Below are 16,141 nucleotides of genomic sequence, written 5' to 3'. Positions count from 1 at the left end.
TTCATCAATAATTTTGGTGTTATATATGCAGATGGGTTCATTACTGTTGTGGCGCTTGACATAAACAAGGCCACGAAAGGTATAAGCAGTTTGGATCAGACCTTTTTTTCTCAGATGTAGGGCTTCTTGCAGGAAACGATAGTTAGTATCGGAGAGATTTTCATTGATGTAGAAAAGAGAGTTTGATGCAAAGCCAATTGTACTCAATAACAGCTTATGGTTGTTGCTTTTTTTATGACGTTGAAGATTTTTTAAGAAAAAGTTTTTGTCGTAGGGCGACATAAACTTAGCAATGATTACGCCATCTGGCGAGTTAAGATTTTTTGTATTGTTTCTGTTTTGTAGTCTATAAATTGCCTTGATACGTGGTGGAGGAATATTCATAGAGCTGCTGATGTTTAAAAAAATGTCCATTAGGTTTTCATTTTTGTCATATGGTATCCCATTTATTCTAATGTCACTAGCTACAGGAGCATTTTCCTGTTTTAGGAGCTGAATCCTTATGTCTTCTACTTCGGATTCATAATTAGTGCAATCGTAGGGTACTTTTTCCAGTTTTTCAACTCTTTCGTGTAAATCATTTAATTCAGATCTTAAATCGCACAATTTTTTATCATAACACGCAGAAAAATTTATGTTAGAAATATGTTTGGATCCAAACAAATATATGTTTGGGACCGGTTGCAAACAAATTAATGTTTGGATCCAAACATAATATGTTTGGGTCCAAACAAATATATGTTTGCAACATTTTGTAACTTATCTCAATTTGATATGTTTGGGTACCAACATATTTTTTATGTTAGAACATTTTTTTCATGGGTGGAGAGAGGATGTTTGTCAACGAGAGTAATAACAGTGCTCTCGCGGCTGTGGATTGCTGTTTTATAATGAAGAGTTGTGTGTATTGTATAATAGAAGACGTAGAAGCGAAGGAGGGGGCTTTGGTGGCGTGTATGCGACAAACTCGTGTGTTTCTTGTTTTGTTGTTGTTAACCAACTTAAGAGGAGAAGAAGAAATGATATGAATTATATTTTATTTCTTTCTTCAGTGTTTTAGATGCCTTTGTAGAGTCAAGACGGTAAAGTGAGTGAATAAATCAGTGTTTTGTGTTTTCTTAAAGAAATTTTTAGTAAATTAAATGCCCAATACATTTTATAATTGAATCGGAAAGTTGAATGGAATTATTTTATTGGACAAGGAAGAAATCGCATTTAATATTGGTAATTGCATACATACTTATGTATATTTGAAATATGGCATATCCATATTTATTTATTACATTACATAATCATTTGATTCTAGATGCCGATTCCCCGCTGATGATTTCAACTATGAGGACAATTTGTTTTATTTCACAACAAAGGAGAAGCGTTCAACTACGTTTCTATATATTTTTTCTTTTTAAAAGTGTGACTATTTACAAATTATTTCAATCAGTTTTTCTTTTATTAAATTGTGTTATGTATTTCTTTGGAATTTTGTATGTACCTATGTGTTTGTTGTTCTTTTGCCTTCCAATAAACAACCTCAACATTTGTGTGTATACTATGGAGATAGCCAGTGAGTTCTTACTGAGAGCAAGTGAGCACACATTTTAAAGTGTTTTACATTTAATTTTACGCTCCCTTGCTCTTAGTAAGCGCTCACTGGTGCATGTGTTTGTTTTTTTTTGTGCCTTTTGGGTTTGTATTTTTTTGCACCCGAACATATAAAATGTTTGCACCCAAACATAAAAATGTTTCCACCCAAACATAAAATTGTTTGCACCCAAACATAAATATCTTTGCACCCAAACATATATATGTTTGCACCCAAACATATATTTGTTTCCACCCAAACATAAATTTGTTTGCAGACCCAAACATATATTATGTTTGGGACTGTTGCAAACATATATATGTTTGCTGCAAAATATGTTTGGGACATATGTTAGAGAGGCCGATTTTTTTTTGCGTGAAGGCATGAATTTTTATAATAAGGCATGTCACAGAAACCAATTCCGATCGGAAGTGTAATTGATTCCGTATTTAGCTCTTCAGAAACCGAAATATGAAAAAATTTTCGGAATGAAACCACTTTTGGTTTCTCACGTGGAATTGTAATTTTTTAGAAGCATGTCACTATAAAAAACTCCAAAAGCACTTAAAAATAATAAAAATATTGTTTTATTAACAAAATCACATTTAATTTCACATTTTTTATCATTTTATTTAAAAATTCGCACATTTTCATTATTTCTCAATCAATGCAATTATTAACAAAGTATTGCCACATATTTTTTCGTGAGAACTTTTGTAAAAACAGAAACCATAGAAAAATTGAAAATCCAATAAAAATTAAATTTCTTTTCATACGAAAAGCAGGGTTTAAAGGCCAGCATCGGTCACAGACATTCCGTATGTTCCAGAAAGTTGTTCGCTGATATCTTCGCCACATTATTGTGGTCCATTGTTTTCTTGAATTTTGAACGGTTTAGTATATATAGAGCAAGAACGGAGAAAAGAGGATAAAAATCGCATTTGATGTGCTATTTTGACCATTAAAACCCGTTTCTACAGAGTTCGTATGTTCTAGAAAGTTGTTTACTAAGATCTAAGGTAAATTTTTCTAGTTGGTTGTTTGCTTCAATTTTGATCGGTTTGATAGCTGTAGACTAAAATCCTAGAAAAAATTAAAAGGGAAATTTGACTTGGACGATTTTAGCATTGAAGGTGAGGTTGCATGGATTTTATGTGTTCACAATTATTATTCTTTAAGACGAGAACTACAACTTTTCTTCTACGAGTAAACCCAAATTCTAAGCGGTTTAGAAGATATGCGCCTGACAAAATTATACCTTTTGACATCAAGGTCTCAGGTCTCTCAGGTTCGTATTTGATACCTATGCACAGTGGTCCCACTTGTATGGGAAGGTGCGACAAAAATAATTATAATCGTCGGATCAATCTGATTTTTTCAGTATATGCTAAAAATAAGTAAAATATACTTTAGCCAAAAAATCATCAATATGGGTCCAGTTTTCCCTATAGCCCCCATGTAGCGGTACCACCCGAATTCAGGTATTTTGAAGCTTTTGTCTACATTTTCGGCCCTAATTGGCTGTACTTTGGTATTTGGGGTTTCCAATGGTCAAAAACCTTCTGTGCCAAAAATTGTAGTCTTAGTTCCAGGATTCGGTATAGCCCTCATATTACGGTACCTCCCGATTTTAGGTATTTTGAATATTTTATCAACATTTTCGGCCCGAATTTGTTGTATTTTGCCATTTGGAGTTCTCAATGATCAAAAACCTTCTACGCCAAAAATTGTGGTCTTAGGTCCAGGTTTCGTTATAGCCCTCATATTACGGTACCTCCCATTTCAGTTATTTTGAGGTTTTTATCTATTCGGTTCGAATTGATTGTAATTTGCTATTTGGAGTTCTTAGTGGTCAAAAAACTTCTCCGACTGATATCGTGGACGGGAAAGTAAACAAATTATTCCATTTGAGGTCAGAATATTTCATGATAGAGGATATAATAAAGTTCGGTGCGACCGAACTTTACATTTTTACTTGTTTTTCATATTATATGTAGCATCCTACATCAAAAATATACAAATGTAAAAAAATACACTCATAAGTAGATCCCAAAACAAAAATTTCTAAATCTTTAAAGAAAAAAAACCAAAACAAACAATTAAAACACAAAACAAGGAAGAAACTGAGAATACTGTAATACGACATATTCACTGAAACGACCAGAGGCATCGTCAGTATTTTTAATGTCACACACGGAAATGGAAATATTTGCAGCTGGAACCAAATTTTTTGTAAAACTGACGCTATTTCGAACATTCTTCAAAAAATTTGGAGAGTGGCGAAGAATGGCGAAGTAAGTAAAACTCAACTTAAATTTTTAGGACTTGGAAAAATAGATTCACAAAAAAGTATTATAAAGTATATATTTGACATCCATCTTCATTTTGATGTGCTGCATACGGCATGACACATATTTGTTAAACGGCATCAAGGTCCAAATCTACATATGTTTGCCATGGCTTTTGAACGAAAAAAGTGATTTTTAATCCCTCACAATAGGCAACCCTGATCGCAAGAACTAAAGTTTTTTGAATCTATGAAGCACTAGAAAACTTTAAATCATGATTAATCTTGCACCTAAATTTTGTATTGATATCTTTTTAAATTGGGAAGTCAAATTTCAATCGCTAACTTAAAACGCGTTTTTCTCGAAACTTGATTTTTTGAGATGTGTCCCTCTTTGAGTAAATGAGCGATGTGTGCTGCAAAATATGAGTATGCTTGTGCAATCCTTTTTTATAGCAACAATATCGAATAGTATTAGGTTCGCTAGCAATATTTTTGTGAAATGTGTTGTTATATGTTGCCATTGTTCATTGTTGCTAAACATATTTCGAAGAAATTTTAGCAGGCAAACCTGCACATTTTCGATGCTTTTGCTAATATAGCGTTAGCATTTTAAACCCTGAAAAAAGCTTTTTTTAAACAAAATGAATACAAGATATGAACATTTTACAACTTTTTTAAGGAACGGTTTTTCGGGTAAAATGTGTAAAAGTCGTAAAAATTGTAAAAACTTTTTAGTTCTGGATCAAAGCTAATATGTTATACAAAATTCACGAACTGCGTTTTTTCGTAGAGCGTATCTAAAAATTGCTGCTTCGGTCATTTGGTACATGAAACAGGCATCACTTTCGAATAAAAGTATGCAAAAATCACATCCGATAAAATCCCATTCTTGGAAATACAGCACAATAATGTTAAACAGTTTGTACAAAAAAATCACTTTAACTGACTGTCTCGTTTTATTTCGTTTAAAACGTTTTTACGTTGTAGAAAACACTTCACAAAGCAGATAGTTTATACCACTATTAGGTTAGGAGTTGGATATTGTTGTTTATGTATGATGAAACCAACCTACAATCGTTCATAATAAATATAAGGCTATTGATCTAAAATTAACCCATATATAGCGAAATCGGAGGAGGACAATATCCAATTATCAATCTATTCTTGTTATAATTCGTAAAAATGAACAGAGGCCTAAAAAAAGTCTCATATTTTATTTAAAGGCTATTCATCAAAATCGGAGAAAGATATATCGTCTGCTCCATCGGGAAAGGTCGTAAATTCACTTTTTTTTGGAAATCACGTTTTTGTTACAGGATGATAGTACAAGTCAAAACACGTCGTATGATACAAAGAAAATGTAGTATGGTAGTATGTCGCGTTTTTCTATACGTTTTGCCCTTGTCGGAAAAGGTCGTAAGTCCACAAAACGTACAGATTTGAGTACGAAAAGGTCGTAAGTCCACAGGAAAATGTATACTTTAAAAGAATACTACAGATAATGTAGTTCAGATATAATGTTTAGCGTCATCCATGGTTGGGGTACAATCTAAAGAACTAGCCTACACCTTTGGATGATAATCGAATTATATTTGGCGGAGCCTGTGGACCAAACTTTTGAACAAAAATGTGATAATTTCTATATTGCAACGAAAATTTACATTTGAAATCTATTTTCCCCCATAAGCGAACTGATTATGAAAGATGGACTTCTGGCCTTTTCATTGATACAAATTGGGATGCTGTATGTGTTCAAATACCTCATGTATTGAAAAATTTGTAAAAAAAATTAAAATTTTTTTTTTTTACTTAACTTTATCAACTGGTAATTTGTGGTTTCTCTAGGGACATTTGTTCACATAACGAGATTAGTTTGTATTCTGAATTTAATAAAGTAATCCCTTCTAACGGACGGGTAAATGCAATGTTTATATTATTAAATGATTCTGAAATAATAATTGATTGAAATGTTATTAAACTAAAAAGTTATCATGGTTTTTGCTAACAAAGAGCAGTATGAATTTGGAATGGAATTAGACGATGGTATCATGGGTCTAGTTCCCTATGGTTTTCACGGTGATTCTGAAAGCTCTGATGATAAACTTCCTAAACGCAGGGAGACATTACTTGCTGAATATTATACATGGATTGCATACAAAAACAAAAGATGCAGTGAGTTGGGGCAGAAATACTTGGGAAGACAAAAAAGGACACTATTTGGGATTACAATGTAGCTAAGAAACCACGTACATTAACGGAATTAATCATGAAATTTAACTGAACGAAAAGGTCGTAAGGCAAAAATACAAGGTCGTAAGTACAACGTGTCATGTTTTATATTAAATATTAGCCCAACCGGTCCACGTTGCTGGTCCTTGAAACATTTTTGCATCGCAAATTAGTTGGAATATGCAAGTGACTATTAATAACAAGTAAGAACGTCGTTAAATGCGGCCAGGCCGAACTTGTTATAACCTCCACCATGAGTTGTATTGAATTTTACTTCAGTTAGTTTCCTTTCGTTTATGAAGAAGACTTAATACCAAATTTCGGTAAAACAATGTGGCTAACCTTCAAAATGCCGAAATTCGGGAGGCACCGTTCTATGGCTATATGAAGGCGTAAGCCTATATAGACAAATTTATGGGAGAAAGTTTTATACCCCAAACAAAGAATAAATACCAAATTTCAGCTATTTGGGATGAATATTGAGGCCACACCTTCAAAATACCGGAAATCGGGAGGTACCGTTCTATGGGGGCTATATGAAGGCGTCAATACCATACATCCTAGAAGTAATAGAAACTTCTATACCGAATCACGAAGATCTATCTTAAAAATTGCGAGCTGTATCTTAATTTCAAAAGACTGACAGACGGTCATGGTTATACCGACTTAGAATTTTACTCTGGTCGGGTCTTATTGCTAAAATATGTACCCAGGATTGGGGAAACGGAATCGTTCGTAAGTTTTATATATAGCGCATTTAAAAAATAGGGCACAGGTGTAACTCGCTCCTCCGAAATTCCAAAAATATAAAGCCTATTTTCACCTCGGTTGTTCCCTGTATATTCTCTGAAATTTTCAAAAAACATCGGTTTAGCCGTTTTTGAGTCTATGCGGAACATACAAACGTACACACATTGTCTTTTATATATTAGATTCCACACAAAAGTTTTGGTCCATTAAACCCGCTAATAATTATCTCATCACCATGTTAAATTGCAAGCTTATTCTTTGTCTTAAACTCAATTCAATCTTAAAATTTCGCGCCGATCGGAATATTACTGCAATCTACAGGACAGCTACAAAGTCGGGTAAAAATTGTGGGTTTGGTCCATTTCACACCTTTCGATCATAACTAACATCTAATGGGGTCACTTCTGGTCGGAACCCGACCTCTCCACAAAATTTCGTGATGATCGATCCAACATTGAGGTCTGGAGTTTTATTACAATTGTTAATAAATGGACGGACACACATAGCTAGATCGCTTTATCTCGTCAAGATATGAAAAAATGGCAAGGGGAGGGGGTCTACGACGAATACTTCGCGATGTTACACGAATATTGAACAAAACAAACTTATAATACCCTTTCCACATTGTTTTGTAAAGTATAAATATTTTATTTTAAAAACGTCCGTAAATTGTAGGAAAAGGTCGTAAGTCCCTACAAAAATACAAAACTGTACAAGGAAAAGGTCGTAAGTCCAAAGACATACAATTATCTCCCAAACGGGACGGAATTTTATCAAACAAAGTACAGGTATTGAAGCGGAATAAATAAACGAAAAATACTGCCTTTACCACCATAATAACATCTTTAATACAGAAAGCGCTGGAATGTTTTTTCTTCCTCCTGAAAAATTTATTGAGAGGGACTTACGACCTTTTCCGACGGAGCAGACGATATACTATGTATAGGGACAATATCAAAATCTGAACCGAGTTTTGTTAAAATCGCTAACACTGAACACGCGTCTAATAAAAAGTGTCACACTAAATTTAAAGGTTATTCAACTAAAATTTACTGAATTATAGCAAAATCGGGGAAACATATATGGAGTCTATATACAAATCTGGTTTAAAATTCCTAATGGAGATGAAAGCCCTTGGTGAGTATGTACAGAACCTCGAAGGACAGATTCGCCGTGAGTCGAACTTTCGCGATATGGCGTGATGAATATTTTGCGGGAGATCCTAAAAGCCATCTGGAATCAGCGTAATATCTTTGTTCGCTGTTGTTTAAGCTTATATTTAAGATGACATGTCTTCAGTCAAATCAAATGATGATTTTTTTCGTAGAACATTTCGACCTACTAACTCGCTTCCTTCAATGTCCTTTTCGTCCTCTATTTCAAGAACCGCAATAAAAGTGGCACAAGATGACATTTTTCATCTTCGGAATATTCTACAAAATCGCTCGGAAGATTTTAGGTACGGTTCCCAAAGACATAAAATCGATAAAATCTTGTTTAAGCGGTTCTTTTTCACTTTTACCCGAATCTTGCTCAGACAGCCCTATATTAATTTATTTCAATATATTATTGTTAACATATTAATGACCGAGAATTCTCGGAGTCATTAAAACAGTTGCATCTCGTTTTGCTAAGCACGTTAATTTAATTATTTTTTTGGAATAAAGATCCGCATATCCGAATAATGAAACCGGTTGTTCTGATATTAAAACCTAATTTTTATCGGGTTTTTATCTGTTCATAAACCTCATATGTATAGCATTAGAAAGCTATTAAAATTGTCAATCAGATATGATTAATATCCATTAGACATTTTAAGCGGCTTTAGTGCTGGAACAAAAAAAACCGTATTTTTGAACCGTTTCTTAACGTTTGTGAGGATACATTTCGAACCGTTTGTGAGGATACATTTTGAACCGTTTCTTAACGTTTGTGAGGATACATTCCTGTGCGTGAAAAAAATTATGATCATGACCTGAAGGGTGGAAAATTCTTTTTGGAGGTGAAAGTCCATGGTGAGGACATACAGAACCCTGAAGGGCAGATCCGCCGTGAGTCGAACCTTTGAGTTATGGCGGGTTGAATTCTAGGATTGTGACCCATTATTGCAAGTGTAAAAAGTTACGTAACTGAATTTCAAGTAACAAAGATATAACACTGATTCCAGATGGCTTTTAGGATCTCCAGCAAAATATTCATCACGCCATATCGCGAAAGTTCGACTCACGGCGAATCTGTCCTTAGGGGTTCTGTATATACTCACCAAGGGCTTTCATCTCCAATAGGAATTTTCCACCCCCCAGACTTTGAGCTCCATTTTGTTGCACAGTGTAATTTGTATAAACACATTCTACAATTACACGGATAAGCTAATAATTAGCATACACATTCAATATTTTCAAGAGAATGATTTTTCGTGTATTCTCCAGTTGCCGCACAAGCATTTACAATTCTAATATAATATTTTCTCATGTAATGTTGATGGGTTGGGTTGTCTTGTGTAATGGAAAAAATTTGTGTATTGAAAATTTTCATTTCAAAACCAAAACTTCTCTTTTTTAATTAATTTATTGGATTAATCGAGCTAACATGGCCTAAGGAGTTTTGTATTGAAAAATGAATTCTAGCGAAATACCACACACTCAACCATTACGCTACGATCGTTTCGCCTGGTGGTTTAAGCCAGGCTCATCAGGCGTATTTGTATGCTAAGGGCTCTTTTTTAATTGTGTGAGTGAACAAGGGTGACGTAGGGGATGAATGATACCAAGCAACGGTCTTGACCGGTTTTAACATGGCAAAGCCCAGGATTTATCTTGGTCCCTCTTTCATCTCAAGTGGACACTGACCTCCCCGTGGTGTCACCTGGGGAACTGCCTTTAACACCCGTTAAAGGTAGTGAGCTAACATGTGCCGCGCGTTCTCCCATAAGAACGTTAAAAACTTCGGTTTGGGCGTCGGGTTAGTAACCCTCCCCTAGAAAAAACATCCTACTATGAAAAAACGAAAGAAAAGAAAAACAAACCCCTCTAAAGTTGACGAACCCCGCAAACGTTTTAAGGACCATGATCTGCGAATCTGCACCTGGAATGTTCGCATTCTTTATAGAGAAGGTGCAGTCTTCGCATTGGCAGACGTACTTGAAAAGTACAAGGCCGATATTACTGCCATACAGGAAATACGATGGATTGGGAAAGGCGTCATAACAACACCTAAAGGTGACGCACTGTATTATAGCTGCCATGACGTAAAGCATGAGTTTGGTTGCGGATTCGTAGTTAGTCGGAGACTAAAACATCTGGTATCCAGCTTCACCCCAGTGAATGAAAGACTTGCTGCAATTCGAATAAAAGCTAAATTCTTCAACATCAGCTTTATTTGTGCTCATGCTCCCACCGAAGAAAAGGACGAACAGACCAAAGATATATTTTACGAGCGCTTAGAAGAAACATATGACCGTTGCCCTGCCCATGACATTAAAATTATTCTAGGCGATTTTAATGCCAAAATTGGAAAGGAGAATATCTTTGGCCCAACAGTCGGGAAATTCAGTCTCCACAGTGAAACATCTGACAATGGTATGAGGCTGATAGACTTTTCAGCTGCAAGAAACATGGTAGTTAGCAGTACCAGATTTAATCATCTCGATATTCATAAGGGCACCTGGCTGTCTCCAGATCAAAAAACAAGTAATCAAATTGATCATGTTGTAATAGATGGAAGACATTCATCCAGCGTGTTGGATGTACGATCGTTCCGAGGCGCAAACATTGATTCGGACACTTCCTTGTTGCAGCAAAGGTACGTACCCGTCTAAACGTTGCAAATAAAGCACGAACAAACTCAACGCGGAAGTTGGACATCGACAGGCTGCAAACACAACAGATAGCCACAGCATATTCCACTCAACTAGCCCAATTGCTTAACGCGAGCACTCCTTGTCCCGATAACATAACAACACAATGGCAACATATTGCCCACTCCATGCAAACAGCCGCAAAATGCATACTTGGATTCCAGAGACCTCCACAAAGGAATTCATGGTATGACCAGGAGTGTCGTGCTGCTACCGAAGAGAAAAATGCGGCATATAGAGCTACTTTACAATCAGTAGCAACGCGTAGCGCGCGATAGAGATATCGGGAGAAAAGGAGAGAAGAGAAACGGCTTTTCCGCAAGAAAAAGAGAGAAATGGAAAAGCGGGAGTGTGAAAAAATCGAGATGCACAGGAGACAGAATGAAGTGCGAAAATTCTACCAAAGAGTGAAACATCAAACAGATGGCTTTGGTACAGGCACATCCTCCTGTAGAGACCAGCAAGGTAATCTGGTAACAGATACAGGATATGGAAGGAACATTTCTCCAATCTGCTGGTATCCAATAGTAGCGAAGACGATGATACCACAGATCCAATCCCAGAAGATGGTATAGAATGTATACCGCCCGGCCAAGATGAGGTGAAAACAGCAATCGACCGGCTGAAGAATAATAAAGCAGCAGGAGCCGATGGCTTACCAGCCGAGCTGTTTAAAACCGGAGGCGACGCGCTGATAAGGTGTATGCATCAGCTAGTTAGCACCATCTGGCAGGAAGAACGCGTACCCGACGATTGGAACCTGAGCATCCTATGTCCCGTCCACAAGAAAGGAGATAAGACAGTATGCTCAAACTATAGGGGCATAAGTCTTCTCCCTATTGCCTATAAGATAGTGTCAGGGATATTGTGCGAACGACTAAAGCCAATAGTCAACGAAATAATTGGACCAGACCAATGTAGCTTTAGACCTGGCAAGTCCACCATTGACCAGATATGTACCCTGCGGCAAATCCTAGAGAAGACCCAAGAGATGCAGATCGACATATTTCACCTTTTTGTCGATTATAAAGCAGCATTCGACAGTCCCCTCCGATCAAAGGTATTCCACGCAATGTCTGAATTTGGTATCCCCGCAAAGCTCATCCGGCTTTGTAAAATGACTTTAACTGATACTAGGTTCTCAGTTAAAATTGGAAAGAACCTCTCCGAAGAATTTTGTACCAAAAGAGGTTTCAGACAAGGAGACAGCCTTTCGTGTGACCTATTCAACATTTTGCTGTAATACGAGATGCAAATGTCAAAAGAAATGGCACAATTTACACCAATAGCCACATGTTACTTGCCTATGCATAGACATCATGGGACGATCAGTAAAGGAAGTAACTGATACTTTTAGGAAGGTCGAAGCAGAATCTGCGAAAGTGGGTCTGGCGGTAAACGGCGAAAAGACCAAATTGATGGTGTCGACGCGCAAAGCGTCCATAGAGCTCGGACCAACTGTGAAAGTTGGTACCTACAATTTTGAGGTAGACTTCGTCTACCTCGGCACTGCCATAAACACAACAAACAACATCAGTTGTGAAATAAGAAGAAGAATTGTATTGGCCAACAGATGCTACTATGGTTTAAGTAAGCAATTTAAAAACAAAGCCACATCTCGTCAAACAAAAATAACACTATACAAAACGCTAATACTACCCGTGCTAATGTATGGCTCCGAAGCATGGGTACTTGCGCAAGCAGATAAGGCAGTGCTTGGTGTGTTTGAGAGGAAAATTCTTCGAAAGATCTACGGGCCGATTTGCGTTGACGGTGAATATCGACGTCGTATGAACCACGAGCTATATAAGCTATACAAAGACATGAATATAGTTAAACGTATCGAGATGCAACGATTGCGTTGGCTAGGCCATATCATGAGAATGAGCGATGATGAACCCGCTAAAAAGGCGTATGAATACATGCCACATGGTGGTGCACGCAGAATCGGGAGGTCTAAGCTTCGATGGAGCAAACAAGTGGATGAAGAAATGAAAAGGCGCGGTATTCCAAAAAGTCAAGCGAAAAACAGAGAGGAATGGAGATCTTTTCTTAGTTCGGTCTATGGAACAAATGTTCTGTAATGGGCCAACTAAGTAAGTAAGTAATGTTGATTGGTTGGGTTGTCTTGTGTAATGGAAAAAAATTGTGTATTGAAAATTTTCATTTCAAAACCAAAACTCCTCTTTTTTTAATTAATTAATCACGGTGTGCCTTAAACAAATTTAAACGGAAGGTTCTTACACCTGGGAAGTTTTTGCAGATTCTGAAACTACAATGCTCATAGATGAGAAATATCAAGAAACAAAAAAATCGCCGGAGGGATTTTCAAATAAATCGCGATTTAAATTCACATTTTCAGGGGTCCTTTAGGTTTTCACGATTTTGCTTGAAAACCGCGAGTCCTATGTAAATGGGCCTAAAGAATATCATGCTCAGTGCGCCTTAACTAACTTTTGATGAAAACCGCTTACACATGGGAAGATTTCGCGGATTCTGAAACAGCAATGTTCATACATAAGAAAAATAACGGAAATAGAAAAAAATCGCCGGAGGGATTTTTAAATAAATCGCGATCAAAATTCACAATTTTAGGGTTTTTTAGGTTTTCACGATTTTGCTTGGAAACCGCAAGTCGTATTGAAATGAGTCTAAAGAAAATGTTGTAGCTGTGAAAATTCTCTACAAGACTGACCTTTAGGTTTTTTTCGTAGGTTTTACCATTTTTGAGATATAGAGGTTCAGTTCAAATTTTTAGGTTTTTATCTTAAATCATCAAGATTTTGCTTGGAAACCGCAGGTCATATCAAAATGGGACTGAAAAAAATGTTGAAGCTGTGAAAATTCTCTACAAGACTGGATGAATTATTTTTTCCTTGGTTGTACTATTTTTAAGATATACAAGTTTTATTTGGAAAATTGCAATAATGACATTGTTTTATAAGGAGGCGATACAATCAGTGCATTGTCTCAATTTGAACTTCTATAACTCAAAAACGGTGAAACCTACGAAATTATCATAAAGGCCAATCTTGTGGAGAATTTTCACAGCTACAACATTTTCTTTAGGCCCATTTACATAGGACTCGCTGTTTTTCAAGCAAAATCGTGAAAACCTAAAGAACCGCTAAAAATGTGAACTTAAATCGCGATTTATTTGAAAATCCCTCCGGCGATTTTTTGTTTCTTGATATTTCTCATCTATGAGCATTGTAGTTTCAGAATCTGCAAAAACTTCCCAGGTGTAAGCACCATTTAAAATTAGTTAAGGCGCACCGTGTAATTGGATTAATCGAGCTAACAAGGCCTAAGGAGTTTTGTATTGAAAAATGAATTCTAGCGAAATACCACAAACTCAACCATTACGCTACGATCGTTTCGCCTGGTTGTTTAAGCCAGGCTCTTCAGGCGTATTTGAATGATAATGGCTCTTGTTTAATTGTGTGAGCGAACAAGTGGATGAAGAGATGACAACGCGTGGTATCCCAGAAAGCGAAGCACTAAACAGAGAGAATTGGAAATCTTTTCTTAGTTCGGTCTATGGAACAAATGTTCTGTAATGGGTCAGCTAAGTAAGATATTAAGTGAGTGAGCAAATTGACATACACAGACAGCACGTGGGACCGCAATTGAGCACTGCTACTTTATGCATTAGACTGGTTTTAACTCAAAGGGAAAAATCGATGTCGGAGTTTTTAGACGATTTAGATTTTAAGATTTTAAAATTGCCAAAGTTTGAGAACAACTGGAATATGTTAACAGTGCCACTGGGGCCTCTACAGACAATATTTATCGTCAAATCGATGAAAAAAATTTACCAGTTATTTGTTGTGGCTAAAAAACTAATCCTACAAAAAATTGTGAAAATCGGCTCGGATTTTAATATAAGCTATATATAGGGCCCATTGAAAATTTAATGCCCCAGTGGGACGGGCTAACATATTGTGATTGTGTTTAACCTTTGGTAATATTAAAATTTAACAAATCTAAACACTTTAGGAGGTGCCGCATAAAAAAGTCCGAAATCGATTTTTTAAAACCACCCTATTACCACGCTATTTATTAGAAATTAACTCTCATATATATTTACGACCGATTTTAGGTATTTGATGCAGCAGTCACGCTAGTCCCGGCATAGAAATAAGGGTCCAAGTTATATTGAAATCGGTTGAGATTTGGATATAGCTCCCATATATATTTCCGCCCAATTTTAGGTATTTTGTGCACCAATCACGCTATATGTCCCATTGTGATGAAATTTGAAATGTGTGTCTAGAAATAAGTGTCCCAAATTAGATTGAAATTTTTCGAGATTTGCATATAGCTCCCTTATATTTGACTTATTCATATAGTCGGCCCCGCCCAACTTTGATTCTTTCCTTACTGGTTTTACTTATTAATCTGTATGTCTATAATTCTTGCGATAAGGTTTTCGCATGTTCCTAAAAATCATACACAAAAAATGTTCTATTTTTTTTGCTGCCATAGACTGAGGGTGGATGTCTGTCGACAAGAACGATTGATATTTTTCTACTTGTTTTTATGTTAGTATTGGTCTAGATTTCGTTCTTAGATTTAGTTTTCTCTTACAGCAACAACGTTTGTATTCTCAATAAATGTGTGTTTTTTCGAAAGTTACCGGCACTTTAAAATCTTTTTTTATCCCATCGTTATTATTATTATAATTTACATCTTATTCATATTAATAGTCTGCTTGTTTTGCAGAAAATTTGGACAAGCGTCAAATTCGGACATTTTTAATTTCGATTGATTCCAAAGGTGGTGTGACGGGTTATCTTCAGTGTTTTTGAACTCTTTCTTAATTTATGAGATGTTTCTATTTTTATTGTCATTCCAATTTATATCACTTCACTAATTTGGTTATTGTCTTAGTTTTCATCAAAAAATTTATTTTTAGCAACGCCCATATGAATTTCTCCAAAGATTTTTTGGTTTAACGACGTTATCACCTACCACAAACTGTGTTGGTTGTTGGATTAAGTATTGCATTTAGGTTTAGAATCAATAAAATTAGCACACTTTTACATAAATAATTTGTTGTCAAGTGAATTAACATTTTCTATTTTGTATCTGTTTAAATCCTTTTCACAGAAATTTCAGGGGATTTTTCACATTTCTCTTCCAAAGTTGAGTGCGTGTTAACGTGAGAAAATGTCAATAGCAACTAAACCCTTAAAGAAAATTACAACAGAATTTTATGTCTGTTCGAATGTTGACATCCATTCTAAAAGGTTAAAATCAGGTCAATAGATCTCTGGGAGAAAATTTACATAAAAATAATTCTTCATTTCACTGTTTTGAGTTGGGGGAAAATCCGTTATTGTTTTGTTAAATTTAGCTATTAGCTTGGTGGCCATACCAAGTATTGTCAATAGTGTCTATCTTTGGGCATTTTGTCAAAGGTTAAGAAAAA

General features: G+C 35.9%; 1 long non-coding RNA gene across 1 annotated transcript; it reads left to right on the top strand.

Annotated features, from left to right (window-relative positions):
- Positions 1–1,057: 1,057 nt before the first annotated feature.
- LOC141405932 (uncharacterized) lies at positions 1,058–1,551 on the top strand. The gene is made up of 3 exons (XR_012413288.1): positions 1,058–1,082; positions 1,135–1,224; positions 1,307–1,551. It is a non-coding gene; the product is annotated as an uncharacterized lncRNA (long non-coding RNA).
- The last annotated feature ends 14,590 nt before the right edge of the window (positions 1,552–16,141 follow it).

Source organism: Musca autumnalis, unplaced genomic scaffold, assembly GCF_047663935.1.
Source record: "Musca autumnalis isolate F117 unplaced genomic scaffold, ASM4766393v1 scaffold_5, whole genome shotgun sequence".
Taxonomy (NCBI): Eukaryota; Metazoa; Arthropoda; class Insecta; order Diptera; family Muscidae; genus Musca; species Musca autumnalis.
The sequence above is the reverse complement of the archived record's forward strand: the minus strand, read 5'-3'. Positions and strand labels throughout refer to the sequence as shown.